The sequence below is a fragment of the Ceratotherium simum genome, chromosome 5, assembly GCF_057802395.1.
Source record: "Ceratotherium simum simum isolate JZ-2026a chromosome 5, ASM5780239v1, whole genome shotgun sequence".
Classification (NCBI taxonomy): Eukaryota; Metazoa; Chordata; class Mammalia; order Perissodactyla; family Rhinocerotidae; genus Ceratotherium; species Ceratotherium simum.
Window position 1 is genome coordinate 84,041,840 of NC_141904.1, and position 13,517 is coordinate 84,055,356.

General features: G+C 53.0%; 1 protein-coding gene across 3 annotated transcripts in view; it reads right to left on the reverse strand.

Annotated features, from left to right (window-relative positions):
- ATP2B2 (ATPase plasma membrane Ca2+ transporting 2) overlaps nt 1–13,517 on the reverse strand; it is a 305,152-nt gene that overhangs the window by 124,483 nt on the left and 167,152 nt on the right. The window lies entirely within an intron of this gene.

Below are 13,517 nucleotides of genomic sequence, written 5' to 3' on the forward strand. Positions count from 1 at the left end.
CTGGAGGCCTGTGGGGACAGGTGCTCAGGAAGGCCCAGCCTGCACATGCATGCACACACACTCACCACCCCAGATAATACCCACTACACCCACACATACCCTAACACGGGTTTTTCATACAATGTCTCATAACACAGCAGCACTCACTGTAAATACAAATGTACCAGTGCCCACGTGGGCATTGCATAATATACCACCCTCACAGCATAGCCTGACACACCTTCCTAGCACACCCCAGCCCTCTAACTGTCCACCGTGCCATGTCACACGCTGACTCCACAACATCCACCCTGGTGCAAACACACTCTCAGACACACACAGCTCAGGGTGCCCTGCAACACTCGACCCGCCTACTTTTCTGGCTGACCCCACTGCCATACACACACAATAGAGGCCCCACTTCACACACACTCTGGTGGAACCCCCCTGCCCCATGCACACTGTCACAAGCAGTCACACTTCTAGGCATACATCTCAACATCCCCATCTCCTGTCCTCAGAAGTGCCTGTGCTCACAGGCCCTCTGTGCACACACAGAAGCCTTTCTCACCGTCTTCAACAGGTTTACACACATCTGATGCCCACACAATCTGCGGCACACCCCCCCACAAGTACACAGCCCCAGACCCTCTAGTAGAGATGCTGCCCCTGTCCATGTCACCTACACCTGCCGATATACTCTGCTCCCCCTACTCGGGTCTCACAGGCACGGGGATGGGAGAAAGCCACCCACCTCCACCTGCAGCCCCCAACCACATTAATCAAGGCCCTCAGCCCGGCCAGAGAGGCCATCTCGTGCATTTTCGCCCGGACGCCCCTGAGCTCACAGCTTGGCCCCCAGCATGAGTTCTGGTCCACGGAGCCCTCACCTGGGCCCCCACATAGTCCAGCACCAAGGACAGCGGCCACCACGTCCCTCTGAAAGTCCAGGAGGAGGAGGGAGCACTGGCTCCGCACTGCCGGCCCGGCCACCCCTGCAGGAGTGCCGCATCGTGGGGCTGCCAGGAGAGAATCCAATCCGCCCCGACACCTGACACCGGTGGCCGAGGCCCCGGCAAGCATTGGGTGACAAAGGGCCCCTGCTGAGCTCCGGTGGGCCTGGCATGAGGACTGGCCCTGCCCAGCAGCCGTGGACAGCTGGCTATCCTAGGTCCAGGACAGCGACGGGGAGGGGCTGGAGGGAGATGGGACAGAGCCCCCTCCCCAGTCCCACCTCCTCCCTCTCCTCTGCCCCATCTCTCTCCTTCACAATCCTTTCCTCTTGCACAGAATTTTAGAGCAGGAGGAACCTGAAGCTCAGAGAGGAAAAGGAACCTGTCCAGAGCCACAACGATCAAGAGTGGAGGGAGCCCAGAGGTGGGCCTGTCTCCTGACTCCCACCCAAAGCTCTTTCCCCTTCCCCCAGGGGGCGCTCCCTCCGCTCGCGCCGAAGAGTTGAGGCTGGTGGGTGGAGTGTGCCTGACAGGGGTGTAGAACACACCATCTGCAATCAGAGCAATCTGGGTTCAATCCGAGCTCCCCCACATCCCGGCTGTGGGGCCCTGGGCAAGTCCCTTCACTTTTCCAAGGCCCAGTTTCCTTACCTGAAAGACAACAGTCATTCTCTCCTGCCCCTCTGCTACCTCCAGCTTACTGGGAACTAATTATAAACCATGTTCAAATCTGGTGTGTTTCCACCTGGGGTAGGGGTCTTCCTCGCATGGGCCAGGGGGTGCTGGAGGCACAAGAGACACCTCTCATGCCTTCCAGGAGGGCACTTTTACCCAAGGCTACAGTAGGAAGCCTTATTTTTACACTGGGACCAACAGGTATCTTAAGGAGTAGAACCATAAAATGGACATGATGCCTCAAGCAGAAACACAAGACACCAAAGAAAGTGTGTGCTTGCTTCCCACCCCCATTCCTGCAGGAGCATTCATGCTCCTTGGCCACCCAGCATGCACCATCCCGGAACCCACGAGTTCTGACCCCAACAGTGTGTCCCTGGGAGGAGCAGGTGAGGAGGGACCAAGACGCCTGTGTGTGGAGATGCTGTGGAGGTTAACGGTAGGGGCTCTAGAAGCCATAGTCTCTGGTTCAAATTCTGCCTCCTCCACCTCCCAGCAGAATGGGAGATAAATTAACTTTAGTTTCATTATCTTAAAAAAAAAGGGAGGAGAAACAATAATATCTACCTCATAGGTGTCATGAGGCTTAAATGAGTTATTCAAAATACTTAGAGTTAAGTAAAACACTTAGAATCAAGCCCAGCGCACAGTAAGCACTCAGTAATTATTGTAATTATTACTAATCCATACAGCCACTTTATAAGATAGGTAGTCTTGTTAATCCCATAGAACATATGAGGAAACTGAGGCCAAGAGAGGTGAAGTAACTTGCCCGAGGTCACACAGCTAGCGAGGGGCAGAGCTGGGATTTGAACTCAGGCAGTCGAGATCAGAGACACACCCTTAACCAGGATGCTTTGCTGCCTCCCCTGGCGAATCTCCCTCACGGGTTCTTACGATGCTTAAATGCAGTGCCATATGTGAACAAAAGTGCTTGCAAACCGCAAAGGACTTGCTAAACCTGAGGTGCTGTTTTCTATCTGTCTCCCTGCTACCTGCAGCGTGGCTTACAGGCACTGACAATTACATCTCCCACAGCACGAGCTATGAGAATCCTTAGCAGTAATTGTATTTGTGATGACAGTAGCAGGCATGAGTTAATAGGCTACTGGTGACTTTTAATGACTATTGTGTTAAGATGAACAACCATCCTCAACCATCTATCTACCCATCTACCCATCTGTCCATTTGTCCGTCCATCCATCCATCCAACCAATAATTGTGTTTTGGGCACCTACTCCATGTCAGGCACTGGACAATCCAGACATGGTTCCTGCATTCCAGAAGCTGCCAGAGGGGAAGGGAGACAATTATATGAGTGACTTCCATAACGTGACAGGTTTGCCGTGACAGGAGTCCCAGGCGCTGTGGACATTTGGAGCAGGAAGATCCAACCTGGCCCAGGGTATCAGGGAAAATTTTTCCTCTCAATACAAGTAGGAAATATTTTTTTCCCCTGCAGGCTAAGCAGGGCTTAAGCCAAAAGATGGACATGGAAGAAACGGAAATGTACAACTCTCCGTTAGTAAAAGGTTGAGAGGGACATAGTAAAAGGTGCAGGAAGGGACTTGCGTGAGCACATATAGAGGATGAAATGCCGGGAGAATAAAATCAGTTAAAAATCAGAACTCCACCCCTGTAGGCGATTGATCTTAACTTCCTTCTTTGCGATTTCCCACTGCAGCCACCTCTTCTGACGGGGCTCGTCCCCCGCCCCATCATCTTCCCGCTCCTGCGTCTCACGGGTGGGTGCACGAGACCACCCCTGTTCTGGGCGTCTTCGTTTTTCCTTCTAAGTTGCAGAATTAATTTGATACCTGATCTGGCTGTGGCATTTGCTCAATTTGAGAGTGTGAGGTCCACCAGCACAGAAGCACTTGTACGATGCCACACAATGACCTTCTGACAGACTGATGGGGCTGAAGACCGGTTGTCTGCATAGAATCCATCAGTTGCTTGAATCCCCCAGCCCCGCCCGATACCTGTAACAGAGCGCTCTCCACGCCCCCGGCCTTCGCCGCCCTGTCCTGCTCAGCACGGGGTCCTTTCATGGGAGCCTTCCCTGACCACCCAGGACTGTAAATGCCTCTGACTCCCAGATGCCTCCTGTACCATAGCACACTTCACACTTCATTACTCAGGCCTGCTTAGCTGTCTCCCTTCCCCAGGAGCCTGAGAGCTCTGTGTGGGTAGTAGCCATGGTTATTTTGTACCTGGTATGGCACGTGGCATCCAGAAGGCACTCAATAAATGTTTGGTGAATGAATGAATATTGGATCAGCCCTTGGGTCATCCATCCCAAGGACTATGGGAGGTCCTTGGACCTCAGTTTCCTCATCTGTAAAATGGGCTAGCGATTCCTACTCTGCCTATGTTACAGGTTTGCTGGAGATCAGAAAAGACATCAGAATCAGTAGTAGTACTTTTTTTCTTTTGGATGCTTCCCTTGCCCTCCAGTTTCCCTTCACTGTAATGAGGCACGGGTGTGAGGATGAGCTGGGGCAGGCAGCAGTCTCCTCAGCCACGGCCCACCAGACTCTGAAGTCTCTGCTGCCTTGTCCAAACAGCACATGAGCCACCACTCTACCGCTGTGGGATTAAATGATCTGTGTGACCTGGGAGAAGTCACCTAACCTCGATGGGCCTCATCTGCAAAGTGGAGCTGACACATCTGTCTTACAGGCTGCTGTGAGGACCCACTGAGGCCCCCGTGGGTGTGCTCTTGGCGTGGCCTCCTGGCCCAGAGCAGACACTCTACTTCTGCAGCACCCCCACCCTTCTCCCCTGCCCCCCATAATCAGCAAGTGCACCTCCCTCATGGTTGCAATGAGGTTCATTTGCAGCCAGCTCTCAACCCTACACAGTCACCCCTGCCCTAAGTAATGGGCACACAGGCTGCTGTGGACAGAATGTGTCCCTCCAAATTCATATGTCGACGCCCCAATCCCCGTTGTGATGGTACTGGGAGGTGCGGCCTTTGGGAGGTGATTAGGTCATGAGAGTGGAGCACCCATGAATGGGATTAGTGTTCTTATAAAAAAGCCACGAGAGAGATGATCTTTCTCGGCAATGCGAGGACATAGCCAGATGGTCATCTGGAAGCCAGGAAGAGGGCTCTCACTAGGAACAGAATCTGCCAGCCTTTTGATCTCGGACTTCCCAGCCTCCAGAACTGTGAGAAATAAATTTCTGTTCTGTAAGCAGCCAGTCTATGGTATACTGTTATAGCAGCCGGAGCTGCCTAAGACATGGGCCTAGGAGCCAGTCCTGGGCCCAGAGAGGGTGAGCAACACTCTAGGGGTCACACAGCCAACTGAGGCCAGAGCCCACTGAAAAGCTCCTCCCTGTTTTCCAAGCTCCAGCTGCTTAACCTTCACCAAGTCCCTTTCCTCCCTGGGCCTCAGTTTCCCCAAGTGGAAAGTGAAGGGATTGGACTAGTATTCTCTGGGGTGCCTTCAGGCTCTGATGCACCAGGCCCTTCAGAATCCAGAAGAACATTCTGATGATATTGAATTTATGCATTTCAGCTTCATCTTATTAGCATTTAAATGACTCTGTATTGTTACATTTCAATGACTCAAGAATAGGTTAGGGGCACCTTAATAAAAAGTCTTTGCCGGGAGGGACACTGGCAGAGGAAGAGCAATGTTTTTTTGGAGTTAATTTAACAAAGAAGTCTATCTTTCGAAGGAAGGATTAAAAACAAAACAAAACAAAACCCCTAAACCCCAAAACAACAGCTTTTTAAATCCTAACTGAAGGATGGTAGCTGGGACAATTGCAAATGAATTATGTGCTAAAAATAACTTTCAGATACCGAATCCTTCTGTTTTAAGATGTGCTGAATTTAAATGCCACCTTAATATGTATTTTTAAAGTCACTTTTTCCTTTGAATCATCCCTGGCAGCAATGACAGATGTGGGGGACACAGCGCCCTTCTGGAGACCCCGGGTGATGAGGCCTGGCTCTGCCCTTTGATGGTTGTGTGACACGGGCACTGCTCTTAACCCCTCCCTGTGCCTCAGTTTCCTCCTCACCAAACAGAGCCAACCACACAGCCTACCTCACAGGGTTTTGTGAGGACTAACTGAGATGGAGCTTAGCCCAGTTCCTGGCACAGAGGAAGAATGGGTTGGATGGTGACTGCTCTTACGATATAACTTAACTCACTCCCTGCTCTCCCCTCTGCTCAGCAGACCGTCCTCCACGCTGCTGGGCTTAACGCAGTACTCAAACGGACTGGCCACCCCACACGGCCCCGCACTGCTTGGAAGGAAGGCCGGGGAGGGTCCCAGTTTGTTGGCACAGCAGGCGAGGCTAGTCTCCCCTCTGCTCTGGTCCTGACTAACTAGTTCCCTTGGGGCAGGGCATTTTCTTTCCTATCCTGGATGCAAATTCTGGCTTTCTGGAGGGCCCCCTGCCCCAGTGATGGGAGCCCTTCTCCTCGGCACTGACCCAGGGAAACGGGTGCACTCAGCCGGTAGCCAGGGGCAGAGGGACAACAGCTCCCCCCTCAGCCTCACCCAGAGAGCCTTAGCCACTGTCTGAGATGCCCTCAATGGGGGAGGGAATGTCCTGTGTGTGTGCGCGCCTGCGTGAGAGGGAGAAAGCCCGATGGATCTGGAAGGACTACGTGACTGTAAGTGTGAGTGTGCGGGGTCAGTGTGTGTGTGCAAGATCCACGTGAGCGTGTTATGGTGGACGTTCAGCACAGCCCGTCCATAGTCTGGAGGCACACCTGAGTCAGGAGTGTGAAAATGCCAGTGTAGGGTTGGGCCTGTAAGTGTCTGTATGTCAGAAGGTCCCTGTGGCGTGTCGGCAGACGGAGCTTAGCATGGGGGACCCCGAAGCACAAGGTTTGCTGTGCAGGTCTACTGGAGTATGCCAGCATGAGTACGTGTCTGTGAGTGTGAGTGAGCCAGAGATGTCTGTGCGCACACCTGTCTGAGTGTGCAAGCCCCACGGTGTGTGTGTGTGTGTGTCAATGATAATCTCAGCTTTGAATTCTCACAGTTCAGGAAAGAGAATGAGGAAGGAGGAAGGGAATTGAAAATGAATACCTCAGAAGCAAATTTAGTGCTATTTTTAGAAAACTATCCTGTTAACCAGAAAAGGAAAATCTAAAAAGAAAAAAAAAATCCCACAGAAACAGCCACGCATCAGCCTTGAAGGCACAGATGGCGGAAGCAGGGCCAGAGGGTCGGCTATTGGGGCCCAGAGCTTCTCACAGAGCTTCTCAACCTCCTGTGTGGCCTGGGGTAGGGCAGGTTCAGCCCTTAGCTGCCCACTAGGGTCAACTCCCTCCACCATCCCCTGTTCTCCAGAGGAGTCGCCACTGTTAGAGGTAGGAAATCACCTCCCCCATTTCTGGTCCTAGAGGCACCTCACACACCTACTCATCCACCCATCCACCCATCCATCCATCCATCTGTCCATCCATCCACCCATTCATCTATCTGTCCATCTATCCACCCACTTACCCATCCACCCACCCATGCATCCATCCAACTATCCATCTGTCCACCCATCCACCCATCCAGCCACCCATGCATCCATCCATCTGTCTATCCATCTACCCATCCACCTATCCATACATCCATGCATCCATCCATCCATCTGTCCATCCATCCACCCATCTACCCATCCATCCACCCATCAGCTGTCAGTCTCTTCATCCATCCACCCATCCATCTGTCTGTCCACCCATCCATCAGCTGTCTACCCATCTGTCCATCTCTCTGTCCTTCCATCCATTCATCCATTCACCCATCCAATAAACCTAAGGAGGTGCATCTCAGGCCCTGCCCTGGGCATTGGGATTCTGAGGAGAGCAAAGGAGGTGCTCAGATCCTCCTGCCCACTGTTTAAAGTCTGCTCACTTTGCCATAAAGAGCCCCCGATAAACCCATGATCAGGATCAGCAGCCTGAGTTGGGTGATTCCTGCACAACTTTTGCTTCAGATTTTGGTAAGATGTAACTCAGATGGCACTTGCCTGGAAACCAGATTCACTGGGTCCCGATCTTGGCTTGACCACTACTATTAACAGTGACTGCTTAGCAAAATGCTTCCATGAGCTGTGTGGTATCACTGTCCTGACCTTACAGGCAAGGAAGCTGGGGCTCAGAGAGCTTATAGATGGCTAAGCCAATAAGGATAGGACTTGGCATAGTTTAAATATGCCTGCTTGAGTCCAAAGCCTCTGCCTCTCCTCTGTGTCCCACTGTTCCCCACCAGTTCCCAGTATGGCCTTGGACCAGGGCCTTCTGACCTGTGCTTCAGTTTCCTTTTCTGTAAAATGAGGGGGGAGTTGGGCAGATACTCAGTTTCAAAGGGCATTTTAGAGCCATCCTCAAGGATTCTTCCATCACATAATACTTGCTTCTTGAGGCACACACACTTCCCTGGGGCCTCCCTGCTGCTCTCTTGGCCCCAGAAAGAGCAGACATTCCAGTTGAAGGCCAAGCCCTGCTTGGCTGGAGGCTGAAGGACGGAGAAATGCCCTGGAACCAGGGAGTCACGAGCTGATCAAAATTCACCTGCTGCCTATGACATTTGCTGCCCCCCTCCTTGGGTCTCTGTGAGGCAGCGTCTGTCTTGCAAGATTTGTACCCTTTATGTGCTCCTTGCTTAGAAATCTTCTCTTAAAAAAAGTCCTTCAGAGGTTTCTGATGAAGCTAAAACAGTGAAGTCATCAGAAGATGGAAACAGAAAAGCCTAGTTGAGGCGAAAAAGAGTTGGAGGAGACTTCACTTTGGGCTGCAAGAGAGGGGGCATGCACTGAGAAGGTTGGGGACAGTGGCTTTGCCTGGGATGGACCAGCCGCTCTGGACATTGTTCTCTGGTTTCAGCAAAATGCCTTGGCCACTTCCCCAGCCTCAGCTCTAGCCCTGCCCAACTCTTCCTACAGCTGCACTGAACTTCTTGAGGACCTCTTTGCAGTCTTGGCTGCCCCCAGCCTGCAGCTCTAACTGACTGTAGGGACGCTGTCCCCTCCTATCTTCATCTGCCTCCTTCTCCTCACCCTCTGCTCTGTGCCCATGGATTACCAGCAGAGGCCTGAAGGGAAGACAAAAAATGATGATAGCAGCAACACTTAGATCACACCTACTATGTGCCAAGCACCATTTTACACACTTTATGCTTGTGATCTCATTTAATCCTTCACAACAACCCCACAACACAGGTACTGCCAGCACCCCTGTTTTATAGAGGGAGAAAACAGAGAAGGAATGAAGTGATGGTGTAATGTCCTTTGGTTGGGGGCTGGCAAAAAACTCTCAAAGATTTTTTCTTCTTTTTGCTGAGGAAGATGAGCCCTGAGCTAACATCTGTTGCCAATCTTCCTCTTTTTGTATGTGAGCTGCCACCACAGCACGGCCACTGACAGACGAGTGGTGTAGGTCTGTGCCTGGGAACCGAACCTGGGCCGCTGAGGCAGAGCATGCCAAACTTAACCACTAGGCCACTGGGGCCGGCCCTCAAAGACGTTTTATTAAAGGGAAGATTTCTAAACAGGGAGCACAGAGGGTACAAATCTTGGAAGGCAAATGCTGCGGTGCAGAGGTCCAGCGGGGGTCAGCGAACGTCAAAGGCAGCAGGTGAATTTTGATCACCTCGTGATCAAACACACACACTGACACTCCTAAGGGCCCCCCAGGCTCACTCACGTCCCTCTCTCCACAAGAGCAGGCTCTTGCCTTTTCTCTTCGTTTCTATAGTGAAGCCCAGGATTTGGCCATGTCAGTGCTCTGACCACACACAACAGGTCACTGGCTGGTTGGTGAGTCCTCAGTCTTCATCACTGACCGTGGAGGGCTGGGCCCCAGAGAGTTGTCTCGGGGGATGAAGTGCTGACGGAAGGATAGAGGTGGGTGCTGGATAGGGATTGGGTGGCTGAGGTCAGGGAACCTGATAACTGCAGCCCTCTTTCCCCTGCAGGCTGATCAGCAGAGGCTGGAAGTGAGCACTGTCCATGCAGTCATGGTGCTGACTGACAGCTCCCCTGCAAAGAAGCAGGCATGGGGAACTGTCTCCACCGGGAGCTGTCCCCAAGGCCACAGTGCTGACTAGGAATGTGGAGTGGGCTTTAAGGACCATGTGCCAAGGAGCTGTCCACGTGCTTTGGTGCTGATGTAGAGCAAAGGGTTATAAGTGCCCCTAGGAGCTTTCCAGTACAGCAGTGCTGACAGACAGAGTATGGGGTTGCAGAGCCTGAGGAGTTGGGTGTGGGTGGAGTGGGGAGGGCACAGGCCTTTTCCATGAACTCTGTGAGCAGGCATGGGAAGCTGACCCCAGATATTTTGCACTGACACCCAAAGCCTGGTTCTCAGGCAATGGGGTGTCCCAGTGAGCAGGCCTGAGCCAACAAAATGACACTACACAAAAGGCCATTCATGGACACTTATGTGCATACACAGAAGACCCACCTGGACCATCAGTGCCATCTGTCACCAACGCCAGAAATCCCACCATTAGTGACCCATTCTTTTGCGTTGTCCATGGTCCTTTCCCTCTGGTTCCTGCTGGGACCATATTTAAGTGGTGGCATCTCAGTCTCACCGAATTTATTAAATTCTTTCCTCCACAGAGTGAAGGAGGAATATTCATCTACAGACATGCCAGGGGATGAGTCTAAGTTGGGAGATTACTTTTGAACAGCTGAGTGAGTCCTCTGGGGTCCAGACCAGAGAAGCAGGAAGCTAAGGTGTGGGGGAAAGTCATTCTGTATGGCCTGAGAAGGCAGAGGCCAGGAAATAAAACTATATGGAGAGGGGGGAAAAAGCAGAAAAGCAGAACTCCTAGATTCAAATGAGGAGGGGAGTCAGAATGAGGCAGACACTGGCCAGGGTTGGTGTATATGTGGGGGGTGTCTTTTAGATTCTCTCTCTCACGACTGTGGCCAGCCTCATGGGCTAAAGCAGAGCTGCCCCTGGTTTGGTGACTGTGCCCTCACTGCCTTCCATGCCTGATCCCAGGTTATCTCCCTTGAAGTCTCCCTGGCGGAAAGTCAGAGATCTCTGCCAGGCCACTGCCTTGGCCTCAGACTTAAAGGAGGTGAATCAAAAGGAGGTCAAAGGAGGAGCTAAGAGCAGGAGAGTGAGTGGAGGTCTGTACCTGGCCTGCAGCCTCCCCCATGGCAAGGTTTCCTCTCTTTCCTCTCCTGATAAAGGCTTCTCTGGGTGGACCGTGGGGACCCCAGAGCAGGGCTGCTCAAAGTGTGGCTCCCTGAGGGCCACCCATGTTGGCATCACTTGGTGGCTGGCTGAAAGGCAGATCCTCAGCCCCAAGCCTGCAGAGAGGAGTAGGTCTTGGGTGGTGGGGACTGCGAATTTTAAACAAGCAGAACCACTGCCCTAGAGCTTTGGGGCTCCTGTTCTAGCCCTTCTTTCAGCTTTCTTCATCTTGTAGCCAACACTCTCCTGGTTCTGGGTTCTAGAACCTGCCCTGCTTTTGTGGCCCAGCCTCCAGCTCAAAATTACCTCTGGCTCCCTGTCCCTGATCATCCAAATGCCACTTCCTGCTAGGCCAGGCCCTTGGGTGGCTTCTGGGGACAACTCCCACTGGCTGACACCAGGGCCCTTCTCAGTCTTCATGCCCTCACTGACGGCTGACTACCCTCCTCCCCTTCTTCCACTTTCTATGGTTTCTCTGACCATGTCTGTGCAGGGATCTGCATGGTTTCTCTGTTTTGGGCCAACTGTAGGCTCTTTCCATGGTCCTGCCTTGACCTTCTTAATGCCCCGGGCAATGCCACCCACCTGGCATCAACTCTCATCCTAACACGGGTGGTTCCCAGACAGACATTTCCACTCTGCCCCTTTTCCCAAGCTCTAGAGCCAGCCCTCCTGTGATTGCCAAATGTCCCCTCTGAAGGTCCTCTAGGCCCTCAGACTCCCTCAAGTGTCCTCATCCTTCTGTGACCCCGGTGTCACTTACAGCATCTAAAGCAGCCTCCCAGGTCCTTAGAGTTGGTCTATCAGGGTCACCCTTGACTCTGTCCCCTCCTTCACGTCAATCAGGTGCCCAGACCCAGGGGGTGGTGGAGTAAAGGCTCAGGCTCCCTCCTCTTCCTCGCCTCCCTGGGCTCCTGACCGTAGTTCAGGCTCCTCATCCACAACCTCCCAACTAGCCCCTCGCTCCTCTACTTCACTGTCCCCAAAGTGATGCTAATGGGGACTCCCACTTACTGAGTGGCTTCCACATGTCAGGGGCTGTGTTAGGCTCTGAAGAGACCTTATCCTACAACAACCCCAGGAGGTAGGTATTATTATGCCTATTTTACAGATGAGGAAACTGAGGTTCAAAGCGGTGAAATAACATCATGCCCAAGGTCACAGTAACTAGTGGCAAAGCTGGGAGTAAACTGGGACCTGTCTGACTCTAAATCCACCACGTTATGCTGCCTCTAGGATTTGAGCACGCCATTCTCCGTATTAAAAACCATCACTGGCTCCCTGGTGCCTATTTAAAAAAACATATTGATGACCATGGCATCCAGGATCCTGCCTGATGGGCTTCAAGCTAGCCTCCCTGGGCTCTGGTCTAAGGGAACTCCTTGCATTTCTCAAACAAATGATGCAGGCTTCTGCCCCCCAACTTTTGCATACACTGTTCCCTCTAGCCGGGATTGTCTACACCTGCTTTTCTGTTACTCAAAATCTTCCTTTCCAAGGCAGACCCAATGCCAACTTCTCCAAACCCCCTGCTCCAATTTCAACCCTCTCCCCACTGCCAGCCCATCACGTGCGGCTCATGCCTCCACTCTGCACCCACCACCCTCAGTCTAGGGTGGGTTTTGCCAACCTGCCTCCTCCACTTGACCATGAACTCCCTGTGAACAGGGCATCCCCAGCCCCCAGCATGGACAGACCTCCACCAACGCTGCTTCCATGACTGAGAAGGCAATCTGACCATGGAAGGACACTGGGGACAACAAATCTTATGGTGCAGTCTGCATTTGAAAAGTAGAAACTGGTCAGCCAGACGGTAGGAAGAGCTGATGTTGAATGCACCCAGCCAGCGTGCCACAGCCTTAAAGGCATCAAGTCAGTAAATCCGCACCTGAACCCTAGGAAGTAGCTGCCATGGGCACCCCATTTCACAGACGTGCAAACGGAGGCTGCCTAGGGTCATGTAACTGTTGGATGTGAACTCAGGCAGTTTGCCGTCAGAGCCCCTGCTCGTAATCACCAGCCTAAGTCCCTCCTGAGATGACTCAGAAGCCCTAGGTGGTGGCAGCTCAGACCATGGGACACACTGAAGCGTTTCGTGTCTGGTGGGGAGATGTCCCAGCCTTCTGGACCACACTGGTCACCCCTGTGTCTTCAGCCACACCCAGTGTTAGGTCCATAGAAGATCCTTGTGGTCTGGCCATCATTCTTTTCTGCTCCCGCCTCTTCTCCATTCTCCATCCAAAGCTGGAGGTCAGCACAAGGCCAGGGCAGCACACTCAGAATCTGCCAGGAGGCAGGTCCGGGCTCTGGCCCAGCGACCAGCTGGGGTGCTGGGAGCACAGGACGTCCCCCCACGCTGAGCCTGTCCTCTGTGTCGGCTGCCCTGGCTCCACAGCCTCCCCACCGGCAGCCCCAGACCCCAGAAGCCCATGTCCTGTGGGCCTAGGAATCTCTTTGGTTCCCCACCTGGCAGGCTGGCGTGCTGATCGGCAGCCGTCCCAGCCGGTCAGCTCTGCAGTTCTCTCCCTGACTTGGCATGGCCGTCCTGGCCACTGCGGAGATGAACAGAATCCACCGGCACCTTGAACAGATGGTGCCACTTCTAAAAATAACGCCGCACCACGCTCCCCTCCCCAGCGCAGCCAAGTCCCGGCGACAGAAGGGGGTGTGTGTGTGGGGGGGCCGCTAGCTGCGCTCACCAGCCATCTGCACAGGTACAGATGCGAATGCAGCC